At 38.1% G+C, this 22,102-nt stretch overlaps 1 long non-coding RNA gene across 4 annotated transcripts in view; it reads left to right on the top strand.

The window, feature by feature from the left end:
- Positions 1–22,102, top strand: part of LOC141381600 (uncharacterized) — an 84,506-nt gene that overhangs the window by 6,448 nt on the left and 55,956 nt on the right. Inside the window, exons 4-5 of one of the 4 annotated variants that reach the window (XR_012401987.1) lie at positions 4,827–5,003; positions 5,195–8,704. The exons of the other annotated variants lie outside the window; for them this stretch is intronic. This is a non-coding gene — a long non-coding RNA (uncharacterized lncRNA). Of the gene's footprint in view, positions 1–4,826; positions 5,004–5,194; positions 8,705–22,102 lie in introns of those variants that run through there. 4 annotated transcript variants of the gene reach the window in all.

Raw genomic sequence — 22,102 nt, 5'->3', positions numbered from 1 at the left:
TGAGATTATATGCCCTGCTGAGGTCTAGTTTGGTGAAAACATGAACTCCGTGAAGGTGTTCTAGGGCAGTTGGGACAAGACGAAGTGGGTATCTGTTCTTGATGGTGGTTTTGTTGAGAGCATAATAATCTATGCAGGGATGAAGCCCCCCCATCCTTCTTGGCCACAGAGAAAAAAATGGAGGCGGCAGGGGACGAAAAAGGGTGGCTGTAACTCAATCAGGTCAATTGCACAGTCCCATGGCCAAGAGGAGGAAGCTGGGTGGCTCACTTGGGAAAGAAGATATCCTTGAATTTGTTGTTGCAAAGAGAAATCAATTCTAAACACAGATCTTCACAGATCTTCAGGACTTTCTAGAGATGTGGTACACAAAGACATGGAATTAGAATGAATCTTTTTCCTTACTGGAAAAGAGAAAAAAAACAGTTATTTCCCCACTTTCCCCTGTGCCCCAAAGCAATTCAAAGCACAGCATTATATTTTACCAGCCATGGAAACCCTAGGATGATGTGTTTGCAACACCTGGGTCTGTGCTGCTCATCCTGTCGTTTAGGGTCTGACCTTTTGTCACAGAAGGATATGGGAACCAGAGTTGTAAGTATGATCACAGTTTAATCAAGAGGATGGCAGGGTGTAAAGTGAACTCAATGGAGATGCTTTGTAGGATGGATATGGAAGGCCAGATGAATTGATAATAATCTCATTCAATTGCATCCAATTGCAGTTCCTTTTGGCAGCTTTTTAAGCCCCATTACACTGAAGACTAATATTCCATTTGCATAAAATATACATCTCTTTCAAGTAAGGCTTCCAATAAACATTAACTTTTAGTTGTCTAAGAAAAGCATTGTATCAGCAGATATACAGAGTGAATCTAAATCAATACAACTCAAGACAATAGTACCACTTTGAGCCTGAGGCAATTAGCTTTATGTCAATATAAGGCAACTTAAATGCACATCTAATGCACAGTGTGGAGCATGCCAGAGCTGTAAGTCTCAACATTACATACAGATTGATTCATATAACATATACTGTTTCTGTTAAAATTCATAAAAAATATAATAAATAATGGATAACTCAGCTGTTTTCACTATCTACACAAAGTAAAATCTCTGATGTTATAAGAACTTGTCATAGCTTTTTCAAATACTGATTACAAACATGGTGACACTGATAGTTTTTTGTGCAAGTGAGGACATGTTTGCTTGGCAAGCTCAGTTTTCACAAGCATAGTTGTTTGCCTTAGGGTAGTTAATGAGCTGAGGACAACACATAGAAAACAAATAATTCATACAGAGCTTGTGTTCCTCTTCTTACTGGTCACTAGATGTCAGCAACAGAGATATCAAACAGTGCCTCACAGCATGGGAGACATAACATGTATGTACAGTATGGCTGTATGTGGGTGTGTGTATGAAACAACTAAAAGACAAGGATGAGTAAAAACCATGAAATAATGAAAATATTGTTCCATGCCAAATGTTTTTTTCTAACATGAACCACAAATCATCTTTTTCTTATGACTTTGAATTATAGTTTTACAGATAGAACTGTTAGAATTGGTTACAAATACTGCAAATATGGCTTATGCAGGTGCTTCCTAAGATTAATCTTTGAGAGGGAGATGTATGATATAATACATGTCTGGGGTAAAATACAGTTCACTGATGATAAACAATATGGTTACCTTCATCTTAGCATATGCCCTAAAATATTTATTTTGTAAACCCTTTGCAGACATTTTACAAAATTACAGACACACAAAATTAGTGATGTAAGATGCTGTGAAGATACTTTCAATATACACCAGTATACACATCCTTCCATTCAAACCATGTAACCATGCAAACCAATAATCTGCACTAAAGAAATAATGAAAAAAATAAATGAAGCTTAACAAATTCCAACACTTCTCAGCTATGGCAAATGTATGCTGGGTTGCTTAATGTTTGTTCTTGTCACAATACTGGACATTATATATTCTAACTTGCTGGTGTGGAAATAGATTAAGGGTCTATTTAAATAGAAAAGCGTCAATTTAAAATATTCAGTAATTACTTAGACCTATATACATTCGAGTAGTTGCTTGTAAGACATTATACTTACTGTTATATATTGTCAAACATGCAACAACATTTTGACATGGTTGCTTACTTGGACTAAAATGGCACATTATATTTGGCATGTGCCTAGAAAGGAGGGCATGAGGATATAAGGCACAGCATATCTGTCTGCCATGTAGATGAGTGGAGAACATGAGCCTTAATGAGCTTTGGCAGAGGCAAAGTCTTTTTATTGATTGACAGTTGCACTCCAAGGCTCTGGCATTAGCTAGCCCGTGCAATCATTGGATCTGTAGTTGCGAAAGAAAATGGGTAGGAGTGTAGGTTTAGCTGGGGTATACCCTACATGAGGGGACCTGCTTGGAGCCAAACATTTAGCCTCTGCAACCGCAATCATGTGAGGACCACTATCAAACTTGGCTTTCAAAACAGCATGCTGAAATACTATCCATTGAAAAGATGCGCTTTGTGGTTCACATGCTGCCACTGACTCTGTCAGTGGTTTCTCAGATGCATCTACAACCACAGGCTGGAATAGAAGCCGTTACTGTAGTGCCATTCATGCAAAAAAGCATCCACCAGCACTGAAGATATGTGGATCAGTCTGTTGTTTGGCAGTGATAGAACACCATAGTCAGTAGGATAGATGGATAAAAGTAAATGTGATTAAACCAGATGATGCCTCCTGCCCAGTGTTAGAAAGACCAAGCACATTGATTTTTTCGAGCACCCTGTTTTGAAACTTTTGATTGACTGTCACATTATACTAAGAGTGATCACCTTTTGCGCCTGTTGCCTACATATTTGGGAAATTAATCCATCCTAGGAATGATACAACAAGCAAAAATTCTAAACTAAATTACATGCCACATATAGGCCTGCTTTGAATCATGCAGATAATTCTGTAAAGATCATGTGAACAGACAGCCTTCAGGCATTTTTGTCCCAGTGACCTATCAGCATTTTGCAACACTCAGCATGCTCTCTGGCAACAATACTTTAAGAGATATTTAATAAATTTACATATGTTTGGTATCTCAATGTGGGAAGATGTAAAGGCATTATTATTCAAAACATCTGCTCAGAAATCTTAAAAAAAAAGGTTTTCTTATCTATTCAACTGGTTGGATATGTCTATAAAGCCAGAACATGCAGCAGGTAAACTATGAAAAAAAATAAAAAATCTGTTAAAGTTGAACAAAGCTATCACTGTATTCTTGCCAGATTGCAGATTAAATAGGTAATTGGTTCCAGCGTGCTCAATTTAACATCGCAAAAAAAGAAATGATATTGTTGCTTCTAACAAGTTGTCTAAATGTTTTAGGAGAACAATATGGTAATCCTCTGCAGAGACACTCTTGAAACTTGCGAGAAGTAATGTTTATATGTGAAGAATAAGCTTGTTCACTCATGATTCACACTGATTGAGTTTAACTGAAATATAACCGTAGTTACAAATCCTATTCTTATTGTAACTGTTCTGTTATACAAATACATAATGAATCTCTTAGGTGTATTAGACCATCCTGGAATGCAGTATGATAAAGATCCTCTGTGTTTAAACTATTAAATGTCAAAAAATAACACAACACTTCTAAATGTTTTAGCAGCCAATGCTTTACTTTTACAAAAGCTGGTCTATTGGTACACAGATTGTTCTGCTCAGTAAAAATATATAGTTTGCATTAGAACAAATATGACATAATTTCTGATATGTAGTTGCAATGCAGTTTGTCACGTTTAAGTAAACTGGCGGGCCAAACCAGTGGCGATTGATGATTGTAATTGAACCCCTAGGGACACACCTAGACCCCCAAACAGCTTGAGTAATGGAGATAGAGTACAAGTTGCATCTGTTCTAGTCTTGCACCAGAGGCCAACCTTTGATGGAAACATGGCTATTCCTGAGTAGGAACGGAGAACCGGCTTTATATTTAGAGGCCCAGTGTCATGGAATCTTCCTACTGACAGATGTGTGAAAAATGTTAAAAGGGGGTTAAAAGTTTCACAAGGCTTCTAACAATAGTAAGCAACTAGTTCATATGAATTGATATGGATATGGTAGTCACTAGCAATAGACAGCCAGGCAAAAAAAAAACAAATGCATATCAAATGGGTCATACGATATGATATTTATATTATTGTTTTCAAGTACATTTTTGTGCAATACATATTTTTGTTTTAAAGACTTATTCTGTTTATTACTCTAGAGTCATAAACATAGATTGTGCCATTATTTTAGACGACTGAATGGAAGACAAATTCTGAAATAGAGTAACTCGTAAATGATCAATCAATGTTAAAAATATAGAGACATCTATTACACGTTCATGAGACCAGAAGGCAATAAGCTACTGCAAACGGGACAATTTTTTATCCAGCCAATTTATTCACTTAAAATTTAAGTACTCTCACTTCACCAACCTGCAAATCTAGGTCAGAGGGTCTTCCATAGCTGTCACAATCACCAGTTATCTAGTTTATACAGATCGCTAAAGAACTACAAATCTGCCACTAAAAGAACTTCAAATTTCATTTTACCTGTTTACACGCACACCTGTTCCAGATCACCTATGATGACATACACAAACAGACACACAGCTGAACCTCATCATTGAATCATTAACTGGACTGCAAAGACACCTCTCTTTCCAACATACATTTCTGAGTCTGTTTACCATTGTTTGATTCTTTGCCGAATAGCCTGACCTTTTGCCTGTGTATTTTGATGACATATATTGAATTTCCCTTATGCTCCAGTTTGCTCCTGTTTGTGACCATGCACATGGTCTGCACGACTTCGCTTTATTAAACCGCACATGGATCCCCAACTCCATTGCCAGTGTCAGTGTAACAAAAGAGTCTGCCACAACATGGGTCCAGCAGATCAACTGTGTCAACTCTGGCAAGGAACAAACACCCTGGAGGACCATATCTGTAAGTTTGTTTTGTACTTACAGACTTTTTTTGGACTAAAGAAAGTGTTCAAAACCCCCCTTATAAGTTTTGGTCCACAAGGATCCTACCAAGACAGCAAAAGACAGCAAGACCCACTGCAAACGAGGCTTACTGTTGTCAATCTACTATATGCTGGCATCACCGTTACTTATGTCTTCTGCCCCCTTTAGAGCTGCCAGTTGAACCCGCTAGAGCTGCAAGAGTCAACGCCACCACCGTCAGAACCATTGATGCCGCCAGATTCCTTCTGAATTTCCAAAAGGGCAAGCACCAGATCGCTCTGAATTCCCCAAATGGCAGGTGCCAGATTCCTCTGAATTCCTCAAATTTTGGGCACCAGAACCCTCTGAATTTCTCATATAGTGGGCGCCAGATACTTCTGAATTCTTTGAATGGCAGGCAGGGTCAGAGCTGCCACTCGTGTCTCACAAAGGGCTACCAGAGCTGTGTGACCCTCCATTGCTACCTGCACTCAGACTAACACCTGAGCTCCACAAGTGGTCGCTGCCATCATCAGAGCTACAACTACAAAAACTGTTACTGCAGCTGCCTAACGGGTTGTTTGAACTGCCAATGACTCCTGATCCTAAGCCTCCTGACCCACTGGGGTTGTCTGACGCACCAGCATTTGCTGATCCTAAGCCTCCTGACCCATTGGGTTTGTCTGAATCACAAGTACTTTTTGAACCAGAACCTCCTGACCCACTGGGGTTATCTGACTCACCAGCGCCTGCTGAACCAGAGCCTCTAAATCTGTTGCAACTCTACGCTTCTGGTCTTCCGCAGCTCCATGTTCCAGGCTCTCTGCAGCCCCATGCTCTAGGCCCACTACATCTTCACACTCCAGGTCTTCCGCAGCTCCATGCTCCAGGTCCTCCACAGCTCCATGGGTTAGGCCCTCTGCAGCTCCACGCACCAGGCACACCTACACTGCATGGTCCTGGCCATCTGTTCCTCCCCTTTAAGGAATAGTGCAAAATCAGATCTTTATTAAACATATTGTAATATAACATGCACTGTAGGTTAAGATATAGAGATAATCTTTGCTTATTTTGTTGGTTTGAGTCAAGGACATTAGGAACAACAGCCTTCTCTCTGGATGGCTAATGGCACTCTTTTATCACACCAGAGACAAATACAGCTCCTGGGGGCAGACAATTCAGATGGGTGATGTGAACATTTTCCAAGAGTTCTGGGACTAGGATGTCATCTTGTGGGACTCGTGACCATACCTATGGGCCATAACCCTACCACAGTCTATGAGTTACAGACATGAGTTCTTGGAGGTAGGATATCCTTTGGTGGGAATTAGCTTGCAAGCTTTGGAGAAATAATAAACTTACTAGTATGCAGGTGTGACATTCAGAGGAGGTGAAGGGCAATGTTTATTTTTATGTAACACTAATGCCGCTGATGAATGATAAGTAAAACTAGTTATCCACAAATATTGAGGTGCCTTTAAGGGTGGCAATGTCCCTCATCCATATTCCATTCAATATGACTGACAATGAACATGGAGGGAACAAGTTCCCAATTTTGGATGCAGGTTGGTGATAATACAGCTAATGCTGTTTTCTCATTACGGTACTAACTTAATAGCAAGAAGTTCTCTATTATAATTCTCATAATTTTGCTCCACTGGAGACTGTTCTTTAGAGAAATGTGTGCAAGGATGGAAACAAGAAGGTTCAAAGGACTAGCCCAGTGGCGGGACTATCAACCTCTACAATGAAAATAAGCTGTGGGTCTGGATGGCATAGCAAAGGGGCCAATTTAAACATCTTTTTGATCATAGAGAAAGTATTGTGGGCATTGGGGGTCCATTAGAGGATCTTTGACTTGCCATTTTGGAGAGAGGTAAGGGGGGCTGGGATCATGGTGTAGTTCTGTATTCATTGGTAGAAATTTAGGAAGCCTTGGAAGCATTAGTGCTCTTTATCTAAGGTAGATAATAGCCAGTTCTGAATAGCTTTAACATTTCTCTGGTCCATCTGGACTGGCTGATCAGAAATTTAAGGAACTGAACAGAGGGCTGTTGGGACTCACAATTCCCAAGCTTCAGGTAGAGATGATGTTCCCTGAGGGACTTGTGCGATATAGTGGCAGTGGTCAGCCAGGTTTCAGGAGTATAGGGATGTCATTGATGTAGACAATGACAAATCAATGGAGGAACCCCTGAAACACCTTGTCATGAAATTCTGTAATACAGCTGGAAAGATATATGAGTCTGTCGACATCTTTTATTCATCCCCTCTTTGGATACTAACAAAGTTGTAAGTACTACACAGGTCCAGCTTTGAGAAGATACAAATTCCTCTGAGTTCTTTCAGGGCAGCAGGGACCAGGGAACAAGGATATGGAAGTTGCATGATCTTGGCAGTTTAGAGCTTAGGGACTTAGTGATAACTTCAGTCAATACAAGGACAAAGACCCCGCCCTTCTTGTTCACTAAGAAATAACTGGAAGCAGCCGATGGGGTTAATGGAATGATGAACTCTTGATGCAATGCCTCATGCACATATTCCTTCTTTTCCATGTACTCTGAGATGGACAAAGGGTAGATAGTGTCATTTGATTTGGTTAGCACCAGGTAGCGAATTGATAGCAAGTCCCAATGGCCATTAGGGTGGCTGCCTGGTTGCTGAAGACATCTTGAAATACTCTATATTTCTGATTTCAAGTTTCATATGGGATTTGGGACTTTCAGTAAGAGTCAAAGCGATAGAAACTGGAACAGATACAGATAAAGAAATGTCAAGCCATAAAAACAACAACTCTTAAAAGATTTGCTCAAGTGAATGACATAGATCTATGGAGCTTATGAAGAGAGAAGAGAGACAAAGAAAAGAACCAGGAATTTACTGAACAGATTGTAAAATGATATGCACTGTAGGTTAGGATATGAAGTGAGTCTTTACTTGTTGGTTTAAGTTGACGTGAAATAGAATACTGAGACTGGAGACTTTAAGGAACATTAAATGACAAGTTGAAGGAGACAACAGGAACAAGGAACAGGTCCCATATATTCAGGAGAGTCAAGTCTGGTTATGGGTGTAGTCTGGGGTGAATGTTTGTGATACCCAATAAGAGAACAATTTTCTCAACACACAACATATCTCTTTGTTTTCCAAATTACATTCATACAAAATAGTGAACAGAATGTGTGAAGCAGGAATGTGGCCAGGCCCCATCATGCTGTCAGAAATAGCCCTGCTCCAAAAATGTGCTTATTGATTCCTGCAAGCATGAGGGATCTAACCCTTTTTTTAAAAGTCACTCATCCCTGGTTTGTAACGTTCACTTGGGAACAGTGACACCTGTGTCACTTTGAGAAGCTAGGATTTGCTTTGTTGGGATTCTGAGTTATATTCAAATCCCTTAGACAGATCAGTAGTATCATATTACTTTTCCATTGAATGAGTGAATGTTCTGGCCCTGGTTAGTTAGATGAACCTGTTGAACTCTTTTTACAGACATAGACATGAGCCAGCCATGGACCAAATTAAGATAGTGAGCAGACTGACCCAGATCTTTCTAACTAATGAAGAGCTTTGAGATACTTGGTTGTTGGTCTGCTTTACATAATTGGAATATTGTTCCATATTGGCTTTTTGTCATTATTTAAGATAAGGTCTTGTTTTTCTTAAACTCACTTTGATTAAATGGATCAATCATTCATCAAAATAATGTATTTCTCTTTTCCCCTCATCCCTCATTTATATGATTGTCTAAGTAATTATTTTCAAATCCACACCAAAATATGAATTCCTAAATGTTAGAAAACAGATCTGCGATCTTCCTAGTATGCATTTTTATATACAACTGCCATGAATACCCAGCTGTAAAAAGACAAAAGGTCCAACCTGTCACTCCATGTACATATGACAGATTCAAAGTGTTAAGACTGTAAGCATGATTGTATGCTGGCTCAACTGGTTTACAAGTGGGTAAACTTGAAGCTGTTTATGTGCCATGGAGAGTATTTGCAAGCTAAGAATGTCCAGTGGAAAAAGCAGAGGAAAACATAAGGTGAGAGTGGGGTCACATGTCCTTGAATAGGAGTACCTACTAGTATCAATTTTCTCTTGCAAAATGGTTGTACATTAGCCACAGCTGTATGCCAGAAAACATAGGCTCAAACTTTGTCCATGTCAGTTAATTTAATAGTTTACACATACCAATTGAGAGAATTAGCCTGCTATGAAATTCAGGACAATAAAATAAACTTGTCAGAAATATAGCAATTAGCTAAATGTCCATTTTAAGCACTTGGCAACAAATAATATGTTTAAAAGTGGCTGTATTTGCATCCTGAAAAACGTTCTTGACAAATCAAAGAAGGCTAATGAGCAGTTTAGATTCTATAATATAATAAGACAAGATCAATGTTTTATGTGTAAGATAAAAGGAAGAGTTTGAAAACACAATGAGCTGACTGGGAGCTTTTTAAACACTTTGCTGTAGCTCTCACTTAGTGTAACCACAGTCCCCTCATTGGGAGCATCAGGGGGGCAAGGGGCGGTCAGTGGCCAGCAGACGTGGCATTATTCTGACTATGCATCAAGCCAGGCTAAATTTAACCTTGCTGTGCTATCCTGGGAGGACAGATCTTTTTCTAGTAATCCCTGTGTTGAAACCTGATGCCATGTCAAGAATTGACATCAGAGGACTTGGTGTTCAAGACTGACCTATGTAGGGCCAGGTCATTTCAGATATTACCTTAAATTGCTTTTTACCTGCATTGAAGCTGATGACTTACCTTTTTGCTCTGTAGACCAACAAGCCAAAGTATCTGGACAGGTTTTACCTTTAGTGTGCTTATTGACAGTAAAAATAAAACAGTACTTGCATCGGTGTTGGTTCTTAAAGTTTTATAATAATACCTGTGCATAGACATGACATGCACCTCTTGACATGTTCTTGGCAACCCCTCATCATCACTCATGACAAACAAAGAGACACCCAAGGTCAGCGTGGTGCCTGCTTATCCAAATATAGTTCATCGTTTATTTGAGAGGACTGGGGCTAGTTGATGTTTAACATACCGTACAAAATGATGTATGCAATACATAGTTTGGCATGACCCAGGCATGATTAATGTGGACACTGAAATTTGAGCTTATTTTTTGTAAATGAAATATTCAAGTATTAAATATGCCAAACACAAGATCCAAGCATTCATAGACACCCATGTTTAGACCCTCTGATTCAGAAAGGTCACAAAACAAAAACAATATCGTGGATCTGTTATAGATTTTAGAACAGAGGTTTTTGCCTAGGCGTAGAGGCTCAGTGGTTAGCACTTTCACCTCACAGCAAGAAGGTCACTGGTTTGAGTCCCAGCTGGGCCAGTTGGCATTTCTGTGTGCATGTCCTCCCTGCGTTTGTGTGGGTTTTCTCCAGTTATCACCACAATCCAAAGAAATGTGCGATAGGTGAATTGGGTAAGCTAAATTGGTCATAGTTTAAGACTGTGTGAATGTTTCCCAATACTAGGTTGGGGCTGGAAGGGTATCTGCTGCGTAAAACATATGCTGGAATAGATGTCAGTTCATTCCGCTGTGGCGATCTCTGATAATAGAGACTAAGCTGAAGAAAAATGAATGAATAAATAAAGGTTCTTGCCCATTTTGAATTAGGGCCAAAATAGTGCAGATAGACATTTGGCCAACACAGTAGTAAAATGTACTTATTTTGATGCAGATGATCACAAGTGGTAAATATGAAATTCCAAATATGATAATTAAAACTTTGCTTTTCAGGGATAAGAAACTAATAAAGAAACTGATGTACAGTAACTGTCTTACAGTTAAATAGACTTTAACATTTCTCTGCTGTCCTTTTAATAGTTGTGAATTTTATAGTGTCAAAGAAAAGAGATGCTATATGCATTCTCATAAACTGATCAATGACCAGTAGATATCATCTCTGGTGCATTCCATTTCTGACAATTGGGTTCTATATACTGCATACATATATGACATTTAAAATGCCACCATAAAGCCAATTTATTCGTTGGACAGGGGTATCAGGATAAAATTGATCACTTGGTCAAACTAAAAGTTGATTTTATTTTATTTTTTTTAAACAACTTTACATGATACAGTCTTTGGCACAATATGAAGTGCCAACTTCAATTGGCAAGCTGAGCCAGCAAGAATTTCCTCACTACGCAGTAAGGTGATCCCTTCTTTTCCTCACCCCAATGCATTTATCCTAGTAGATAGTGCCTGTAAAGTGATCTGTGACAGATGCTACTTGGATCACGTGCAAAATGTACAGCCATAAACAGAATGACTTTCACGGAAAAAAGTGACAGTCTAAAAAACTCATCAAGCGTATCATGTATGGTAATTAGATATAAAAGACAGAAATGACAATCACACTGCATATATTATCAAAGAATCAAGTCTCTCAGACTGGCCTGCCACATAAGTTTCAAAAACTAGACGCACAAAAAATGACATTTGTTTCTGTTGCTCTTGCACTCACTGGCCAGAAGCTGAATTACTGTAAATGTAGGTCAACACTCTTTAGAAGCTTGTACTTTTTCTGTCGACAATAATTCATAAACTGCTAAAAGTTTTTTAGCACATGTATAAAATTATAACATTTATACCACATAAAATTATTTATGACATTTAAAAGAATAACAAATTTTTTTTTGTAATGTTTCAAATTATGCATGTTTCCATGACGCATCATTTCCAAGGTCTCCTGGGATTTCAGGACAGTGTTATCCTGTATCTGCTTAGAGGTTAGCTAATCAGATTAGCTGAATACGCACTACCTCACTTTGATTCTGCAATGACACAGCTAAAAATCACAGATAAGGAGGACATGACCTAGGACTTCTCCTTCATCTAGCAATAGTTATGGTCAATGTTTTATTAAAGATTAATTGGTTATACAAGGTATAGGTGATTGTTTTGTTCTTCTATATATTATTAAAGAAGATCCGCAGAAATTCATACAATGTAAGTGCGTGTTTATCATCCTCACAAAACTATTGCAAGAATATAATCATTTACAATAATAATACTTTTAAAACTTTTAAATAACTTTGGTTAATTGTCCTACACGCATGACTACAAGGGCAGTTATTTAAACATATATCATTGGTTACATATATTGTGAAGAACAGTATGAAAACATTAAAATTAGGGAACATTCATTCATTCATTTTTTTTCGGATTAATCCCTTTATTAATTTAGGGTCGCCACAGCAGAATGAACCGCTTATCCAGCATATGTTTCACGCAGCGGAAGCCCTTCCAGCTGCAACCCATCTCTGGGAAACATCCATACACACTCATACGCTACAGACAATTTAGCCTACCCAATTCACCTGTACCACATGTCTTTAGACTGTGGGGGAAACCAGAGCACCCGGAGGAAACCAACACGAATACAGGGAGAACATGCAAACTCCACACAGAAACGCCAACTGACCAAGCCGAGGCTCGAACCAGCGACCTTCTTTCTGTGAGGCTATAGCACTACCTACTGCGCCACTGCGTCACCAAATTAGAGAACATTTTCAGGCATATTTTCAGGCCAACTGTTGTTCTGGCACCTTGTGGTATATTTCTTAATTATCTGACAAACCCTATTTAACTGGCAGCCTAATTTTTCAGTTTTTCATATTTTGTAAGATGCAGATTTATTTTAACATGACTTCAACCATAGCAGGAGAAGTTGGTTGCTCCAAATCTGTTATTTTTAGAGTATTACTTATTTACAATATCATGAACTCATTTATGTCCTCCAAAAAAGGCTGATGGCATTCAAAAGACAAATGTGGCCAAATATTTTGATTTACAATACCATAATACAATGAGGAGCCATGGGTATTCATTTTGTTTTGATTTTATATATATATATATATATATATATATATATATATATATATATATATATATATATATATATATATATATATATATATATTTATGTTTTAATCACATAGGACCGAAGATTTTGATACAATCGCTCTTTAATGTTGAAATAATGAAATTTGTTGTTGCAAATCATGCCGTCTGACCTTTCACAAATTGATACTGTGCACCAATGTGACCTTTCTGCGTTAGCATGACAGTCTTCATTCTGTCACTGTATCTCCACTTTATACACTTTGACACAAACACACAATTTACGGCCCTGCTTCTAATTGTGTAATGGAGTCACATTTCTCCAGAGAACGACGTTGTAAAACGGTGCCAATAATATCCATGCCCGCTAAAAGACAAGCAGCAATGAAAGACATATATTGTATGTATGAAAATATGTGTGCCTCTCCGGGTATGCTAGAACTGGGCATCCTCATGGGGCTTAAGTGTCCTGACCTATTAGCAGTTCCAGAAACACATCTCACAAAATTGCAGGTAGTCTAAAGCTACTCTGAATGCCACATTAAACATACAAATACAAATCTTACAGCACTGATAAAACATTACTCAGATAGCAAAATCTATCTGGCCCACCTCTGCGCTATAACCTAGCATATGTTTTGGCTAAGATCTGACTTGGTCCTTGAGCCAGATCTGTTGCAGGCACCATCAGACAGATCAGTCAGATCACTGCAACTAAATATTTACTTAAACTACTTTAAGTTCAAAAATATTTCATACCCATTTCTTACCTTATTAGAAAAGCTTTTTACTAAATGAATTCTCATTTGTAATTGGGAGAGGGAGCATACTTAATACAGTTGACAACAATCACAATTCAACCATCAAACATTTTTTTGTCATCTTTACACCGTCAATCAGACAATGGTGATGGTACGGACTAGGCCAGAGTCAGAAACACACAACTAAACCAAAAGCAGATGTGTCCCAACAAAATACCTTGGGCCAAAGTCAAGCAAAAGCAGATCTGTCACAGCAAAAAGAACTCAGGACGAAGTCACCGCAGCTTTGAGCCGAGACTGGTGAAAAGATAAAAATACGTTGGTCAGGGTTTGAAGAGCTGGCACAGCTGTGGCCCATTATCTTCTCACCATTGCTGGGACTGAGCCAAAAGTGCCACATTGTAGCCAAACTCAACCTAAAATTGCTTGCTATCTGGGTATAGTCTGCTTTACAATTTTGCCAATCAGAAATTAAAACCAGAACAAGTTCATGGGGAAATACATTAGGATTCAACATGGGTCATACCCTGATTCCACCTGCCATCTCTTTCCCATCTATACTGTACTTCTCTATAAATAAGGACATATAAAACAAAATTTCATAGATAGAGGAGGTAGACTGTTTTTGTAACTATAGCTTGATGAAGACATAGGTTGTTTTGTGTTTGGATGAATTCATGGTATGGCATTGGCTCAGGTTGTGACTGTCTGGGATGACTATGTCATCCACGCACATGGAGCAGAACTTTTCTTGGCAGGCTCAGGGTTTGACAGGAAAAGCTTTCATCTGTGTTTGACAGCTGCCTGTTATGAGGCCTCAGCTCTCTCCACTCCACTGTTGCTCCCTGAGGGACCTAGGCAAAGACAACCAACGATGAAGAAAGTAGTTGCATGAATAACCTGGCCCTGCTATGGCCAAAGCAAGATTTATGGGTGACGAAATTCAAATTTCATACTCTGCCAATGGCCTAAATAGGATCCATGGAGTATAGAAAGAAGAAACTTGAACCTGACGCTCCATGGTGCGTGCCATGTGCAAATATATCATAAAGTTCATTCCCCTATATAGACTCCAAAAGTCAGGCCTAGGGACTAGAGGCTATTTCAAAAGCTGTTAATTAACACTGACACCTAGGCCTCCTGGTGGTAAGCTCTGTGGGTGTGGCTATAGAAGTATACATCTTTCATGAGCTTGCGAGCATTGTGTCAGTGAGAAATATCAGCATATTATCATAAAATTATACTGATAAAAGACTGTAAAACACTTAGAGCTTAATTAAAGGCATGAAAAAATATTTTGTAACAAGTCTTAATCAATACAGCGTGCACACCTTAGAGATGATACTTTTAATTTGTTGCTGGCCTTAAGAATACTTCTGTCATGAAATTACAGTATCAGAATAATATTTACAGCAGTGTACATAATGGAACTTTACAGATGATGGACTTATTAAACTTGCACTCAATGTGAGAAAGGAAGTGATGCTGATTCTCTCTAAACACAGAGATGATTCTGCTAGGACATCAACATGACAATTAACAGATTTTTAAATGTAGACATGGAATTTGGTTGTCATGAAAAGGCCTAATAGGTTTAGTAAAGTGCACTATTAGCAGCTCAGAGAAACAGGGAAATGAGCCAATGAAGCTTGTGGAACTGAGTTTGGCCTGGCAGAGCGAGAGGAATAGGCAGGTGCAACTGGGGATTGATATAGAGAGGAAATAAACAAGGCCAAGTGACATTAAAAGAGACAAACGTGACAAATCAGAAAGATAAAAAGACAGTGAGACAGACCAAAAAAGATGTCAAATAGAAAGACAAAGTGAGAACAAGTACAGATGACCACAAATTTCCCCATGTACACTTATATCCAGTGGTGTAAAAAAAACTTTGCCTCTTTCTTAATTTGTTGTGTTTGTCACACTTAAATGTTTCAGATCATCAAACAAATTTAAGTATTAGTCAAAGGTAACACAAGTGAACACATCATGCAGTTGATGTATGTGAAAAAAAAGTTTGTCCACTAAACCTAATAACTAGTAAGGCCACCCTTAGCATCAACAACAACTGCAATCAAGCATTTTCAGCACCACTCTAGTTCCTCTGGCTGGTGCATCTACTTGAACCAGGAATGTCTTTGCAAAGTCTTTTTCCTCAGTACAGAAAAAGGTACAGAGACCTATACCCAACTCTACTGATGCTGGGTTCGACCTGAGTGGAGCATGAATGTCATCCTAATGCAGTACCTGCGAGTGCTACCACATGAGGTACGAACCTGGGTGAGAAAGCATGAGCCCATAGATAGACTAAGTGCTGCTAGACTGGCGATACAGTACAATATTGTCTCCGTAAAAGTCTGTTATAGTGTTGTGGAGGAATTTCGTCTCACTCATCTTTGTAGAATTGTTGTAATTCTTCCACATTGGAGGGTTTTTGTGCATGCAGGTGATTGTTAAGGTCATGCCACAGCATCTCAATTGGAATCAGGTCAGGCCTTTCCAAAGTCTTTGTTTTTCTTCATCCATTCAGAAGTGGATTTGCTTTTGTGCTTTGGATCATTGTCCTAGGGGGCAAACACGTTTTCCACACAAGGCTATGTAGTTTTGGATTTTGTTTCCACTTAACAATAAAAACCTTCATCTCAAAACTGCATGATGTATTAAACTTTTGTTGTCTTTGACAAATATTTAAAATTTTTTGATGATCTGAAATGTTAAAGTGTGACAAACATAAAAAAATATAGTAAGGGGACAAACATTGTTTCACACCACAATACACATGCACACAACCTTGCATCTAAAATGACCAGTTATCCATTTAGGTCTACCTATTGTTTGAGTTATGTTGGCAGCTTTGCGGTCACTACATTATCTATTATGAAAAAACAAGAGTGTGGAGCTGGCATGAAAAGAAGGCCCTTTGCCGTTCAACTCTAACAAAGGGGCCTCCACATGTTTGCAGTTTACTAGCTGAGATCCTTGGGTTGAAAAACAACCTGCCCATGGAAATGTATGGCACTATGGCTATCACTAATGTGTTTGCTGGCTCTTGTGCCTGGCTTGTCTCTATTGCTGAAACAGTTCACTTGTTCATTAGAGATCTCTAGTTTCAGCATCCACTTCAAAATTCAATAAACATATGCAAACACTTATTGATGAGAGCATCACAGTGTTCTAGTAAATGGCTGTGGATTTTCTTTGCTAGGAATCTAACAGCTGTCTAGATTAAAGCTTTCATCAGAGGAGAACATGTTCACACCTACAGTAAATGCAAATGTGCTGTATAGACATTATTTATTCATTCATTCGTTCATTTTCTTGTTGGCTTAGTCACACGTGCATACACAGCATAATGTACTCAGAGTAGATGCCTTTTCATCTGGTGGAGAGGTTTAGTTTAGCTACGAGTGAGTGAGGGATCTATTTAATACAAACCACCAGAGTAACCTATTTTACTACTGAGTTGTATTATGGATGAAATATAGGCTAAATTATAAATAAACTAAAGAAAGACTGGCATAGATGCATAGTGCTGTTGTTTGAAGCTAAAATGTAATTGACATTTTAGCCCGCAGTCAAAATCAACCAAATGATTCTTAATAAAGTGTATTGCTGTTCTTTCACTCCTGAAAAATGACAGTTAAGATTTAGGCGATTGACATATGTCCCATTTTAAATTCTGATGAATTGTAAACCGAAGGATGGTGGCGTCTTTATCTCCTGATTTCAAAGTAAGAGTAAGTTATACATAGTAAGTTTAATATTAACTTAGATCAAATTAAAAATAAGACAGGAATGACCATCACCTGTGTGCACTACCTGTTTCGAGTCTTACAGAGGAGCTTTGAATTTTAAAAAGAGGAGAGACAACAATGGAAGATGAGAGAGGTCCAAGCCTGGATATTTTGTTTTGCTTTCAGTTTGGCGGTAGACACTGTGAGGTGCTGCAGCCTGTTTGTTTAGTTATTTTCATTTTTAAAACTGATTAAAGAGGAGGAATGTAGTGTCCAAAATGTCCTTGCTGCTGGGAGAATGAGCGAGGCCACCGGCTAGGCCGTGGTGCTGAGAAGCTTGCGATGAGAAACTTGTTTGTTCGCGATTGAATGGAAGGGCATCCAAGGGCTGGCAAAGCAGTGCTGTCTGCCAGGGGCCGAAGCCTGCTGTCATTCACCTGCAGAGGAGCAGGAGACGAAGGGCTTACCATCATGGACAAGGCTGGGAGAATCACTACTGTCTATCACAGAGCTGGAGTCTGCTACCATCTATCAGGAATAGGGTGGGGCAGGAAACATCAGCACACCACCAGCCGGAGAAGCCGTCGCAGATCCTAGAAAGGTGGACGAGTGGATAGAGTCTACCCCAGGCCTCCCACCACATTTGAAGGCCTTTCCTCTCTCCCCTCTCTGTGTCTCTCCTCATTTTATGATCTTCTATTCTTCCCTTGGTCTTCCCTTGGTGCCATGAAATATGTTTAAACAACTGAAATGCCCTGCTTTGTCAAACTATTTTAACTATTCACTTAATTCTTAATATATTTACATACAAATACAATTCAAACTATTACAACTGCCTTCATTCCATTCTAGAACTAAAGAAAAACTACCAAAGGCAGGCCCTATCAGAGGTCAAAATGTAGGCACTTGCATGTAGGCACTCTGATCTCCTGATTCAAAGCTGCTTCGCTTGCCTCTCAGGGATTCTAATGGCTAAAAATAGCATGGCTTCAACTCAACTGACTTAACAGTTCCTGTGAATAATGACGGTCCCCTATTCTAAGTCTTTCACATTCCTAATATGGTGAGGAATATAGTCCTTTGTGCCAGCTTCTCCATTACTATCTGGAGTTAATTATCTTGTTAACGCTAGAGTAATTATTTAAATTGCAGCTGCAACACTGTAATTTCCAAATATTTTCATTGATATACAGTATATACATTGTTCACACACATTTGACCACCAAATGTAAAGTCCAGGAAGTCCAAGGTATATCTTGCACTATAAACAGAGGTGCACGTAACTGGTACACACGAGCATTCTTAATTAAAATAAAAAATGCAGGCCATATGGTAATAAATTGCTTTTGCATACCAATATTGGTATTTTGGAACCTCGTTACCCTAGTGCAACATAAGAAATTTCTCTAAGCATGATAATTATTAAAATTGTGTTAAAAATGTGTGCTGTGCTGGATTGGTTTCTTGCTCAAGGGAAGTCACCTCAGTGATGGTATTGAGAGTAGTGAGAGGTGGTGGACCTGTTGGTGCCAGCATCACAACCTGCAACCTTTGGATCACAAACCCAACTCTCTGACCATTAGACCATGGCTGCCCCCAGTATATAGCGATATTTATTTTGCAAGTAGTACTGTCAGTAGACTTTGAGTTTAGTTTACGTTACAGCAGATATAATTCCTTCAGGTGTAAATTAAATGGTTCAGGACATGGATGGTTGTGGCTTGGAGAAAGAATGCAAAATTTAAGATTTCAAACTTAGCTGATGATTGATTATAAGGCGAGTTTGGCATGCTGTCTCGGGAGAGAGCCCTGAGCTCATAAGATCCTCGAGGCTGGGGCTCCCTCCCGTTTGCAGGGCAAGAGGGGAGTTTGAGCTCAGATAGGTCTCGAGAACTCCAGAGATATACAGCTGGTTAAGAGCCTGACTAGTGCTTATTTAGATTGATCAATTCACTTATTACACATGTTTTTGGACTGTGGGAGGAAACTGGAGAACCCGGGGCAAACCCACGGCAGCACAAAGAAAACATGTAAACTCTGCACCGAATCGGCAACTGGCTTGTTACGGATTTGATCCAGTTATGTTCTTGCTGTGAGGCAACAGTGCTAACCACTGGTCCACACTATAATAAGAATAAGAAGGGTTGAGGAGTAGGGGTGTAAGGGGCAATTCTTCAAGACGAAGATAACTAAAGTGAGAAACACTGGTTATTTATAGCGAGTTAGGAATCATCTGATTGGGGAATCAGGCATTAGTCAATGCGGGACCAGCCATGACCATTCATAAGCACATGTTCCTCTTGAAAGTAGTTTAGCAATAAACTTCAGTAAAGTTGTTGTCAGTATTGGAGTTTACTATGGCATTGTTCTCATATTACCTAAGATGCTGGTGTCAAAGGTCTCTATTGTGCACATAATTAGAACCAGTCACAACCTTGAAAACTGCACTAAATCAACTGTTCGTGCAATACCAGATATATTACTCTTATATATACCAATATATTCAAATCAGATATTTAAAAATAAAGCAATTTTTGGATTTCAAAAATAAATACGTACATTTCAAAATACTGCAAAAATAGTCATTTAAATATAAACATGGCTGTGTGTATGATGGCTGTGCAATAAACTGGACCAAGCAACATCTATTATTTTGAAAACCAGACCAAAAAAAGGATTGAAATTTTAGACTTCAGACATAAAAATTTTTAAAATAGTGTTATGTTTTGAGGGTTATAAACTATAACTTTTATCATTCTCAGGAAATTATATTTCAGTAAATTAGTCTCAAAAACTACTAATAGCATTCTATAAAGTATATCATTAAATTATTTACTTTATATAAAAGAAACAAAACATGATGAGTTGGAGGAGGCAACAATAGTAGTTGATTTTCTTTATCTCTGGGGAATACTCCAATCACGGCACACTCAGTTTGTAAAATGCATCCTCTGCATTCCAGTAGTATGACATCACCAGTCCAGTTTGTTTACAGAGGTCTATCACATGGGCATTCTTCCCACACTCGCTTGCCCAGCAAAAAATGAAGAAAGGCCAATGAAGCAAAACAACAGGAAACTGCATTGAGAAAATCTGTCTCTGAGTTTGCCATTTTATGAGTAATTTTACTTGTCTAAATGAACCAGAAAATTTACTTTTGCCTAGTTATGTTGTAGTTTTACTTATTTAACTTTGATCATTTTACCAAATGTTGCCAGTTATTACCCATTCCTGGAAAACATTGAATAAATTTCTGTTCTAGATAGCTTTATAGCAAAAAAAATAAATAATTTTGTTGCATTTTTTGTACTCTAAGTTATCTAACCTAGATATTTGCGAATACAAATTCTGAAATTAGCCCAACAAGCTATTAGATGAATGGTATGACACTCAAAGCTGTAGATGAATAGCTTTGATGTTGAGCCAAAACCCCTTTCATTTCATAGATAAAAAACTTTTATAAACCTATAAAAATACCTACTTTAAATAAACCTACTTTTTTTATAAATAAAAGTCTTTTTATAAACCATGATTGGCAAAAAAGCAACATAACTTTCTGCTAAAATCTAACAAGACGGAGCACACAACTGCTTCCTAGCACTTTCCATTCCCGTCAACACTGAATTAATTAGCACTACAGAAAAAAACATTTCTGCTGAAGCCAAGACTTTCTCCAGAGAAACACCTTTATTAAAGTCAGTGAGAGAAATGAAAGATTTCTTTGCTTAAGAAAGCTGCCACTATGGAGTGATTGGATATTGGTATTTATTTACCAAAAGACAAAGAACCTAATTATAATATTTCTTTCTACCTGTTAAAAACAAGTACTATATAGTGTGAATATAATAAGTATGCATGCACATCTCTACACAGTATTTGAATGTTTACAGTGTTTGTGTTATCCATGATTTTATTACCATTTTATGACTGTCAAATGTTCATATTTTACTTTCAAAATAATCACACAAAATATTAACCATGATTACTTACCAAATTAGCATATACTGTTTATCCTTTTAATATAAATTTTGTCATATTTTTTTATATTTGGCTAAGTAAAAACTGCTAATTATTCTTATTCTGATTATTCTTACAAATCTGTTTTCTGTTAACTCTTTTTAAGATAAATATCTGATTCAAAAAAGACGCCTAATAATTTAAAGTAATGTTCATAAATGTAATCAGAGTTTTTGTACACTGCAAAAGCAAAAAGCTTGTTTAAACATTTTAAGTGCACATGGTCACAAGGTTGTTGTCGCCGACATATATACACTGCTTTTCGGCATCCTGAGTCACCCCTACCCCACCCACCCCCAAGTCATAATATTTATAAATACACAAGTATTTATAATAATTGCATAAACAGCATTAACTTTCAATTAGATTTTGGCTGTGACAGCTGTTAATCTGGGGAATAGTAACACTGCAAAATTAACTAAATTTGTAATATGGGTACCTTGCTAGGTACATTACTGAATGGTCAGATCCTTAGAAATCCACTTGAAGCTTTCATTTGGAAGATTCAGACAGCAAACAAAATTATGGTATCTTCCATAGCAAAGCAGATCAAAGCTACACCTGGCTTGATTTGACCACCTGACTAATTGTCTTGTAAGTGTTACTTTAAGCATCCTCCACTATACTACATCCGACTTTAGAAATGTTTATTCATAGACAAAAGTATTTATATTTTCAGTGATGTCACCACAACT

Source organism: Danio rerio, chromosome 4, assembly GCF_049306965.1.
Source record: "Danio rerio strain Tuebingen ecotype United States chromosome 4, GRCz12tu, whole genome shotgun sequence".
Taxonomy (NCBI): domain Eukaryota; kingdom Metazoa; phylum Chordata; class Actinopteri; order Cypriniformes; family Danionidae; genus Danio; species Danio rerio.
The sequence above is the reverse complement of the archived record's forward strand: the minus strand, read 5'-3'. Positions and strand labels throughout refer to the sequence as shown.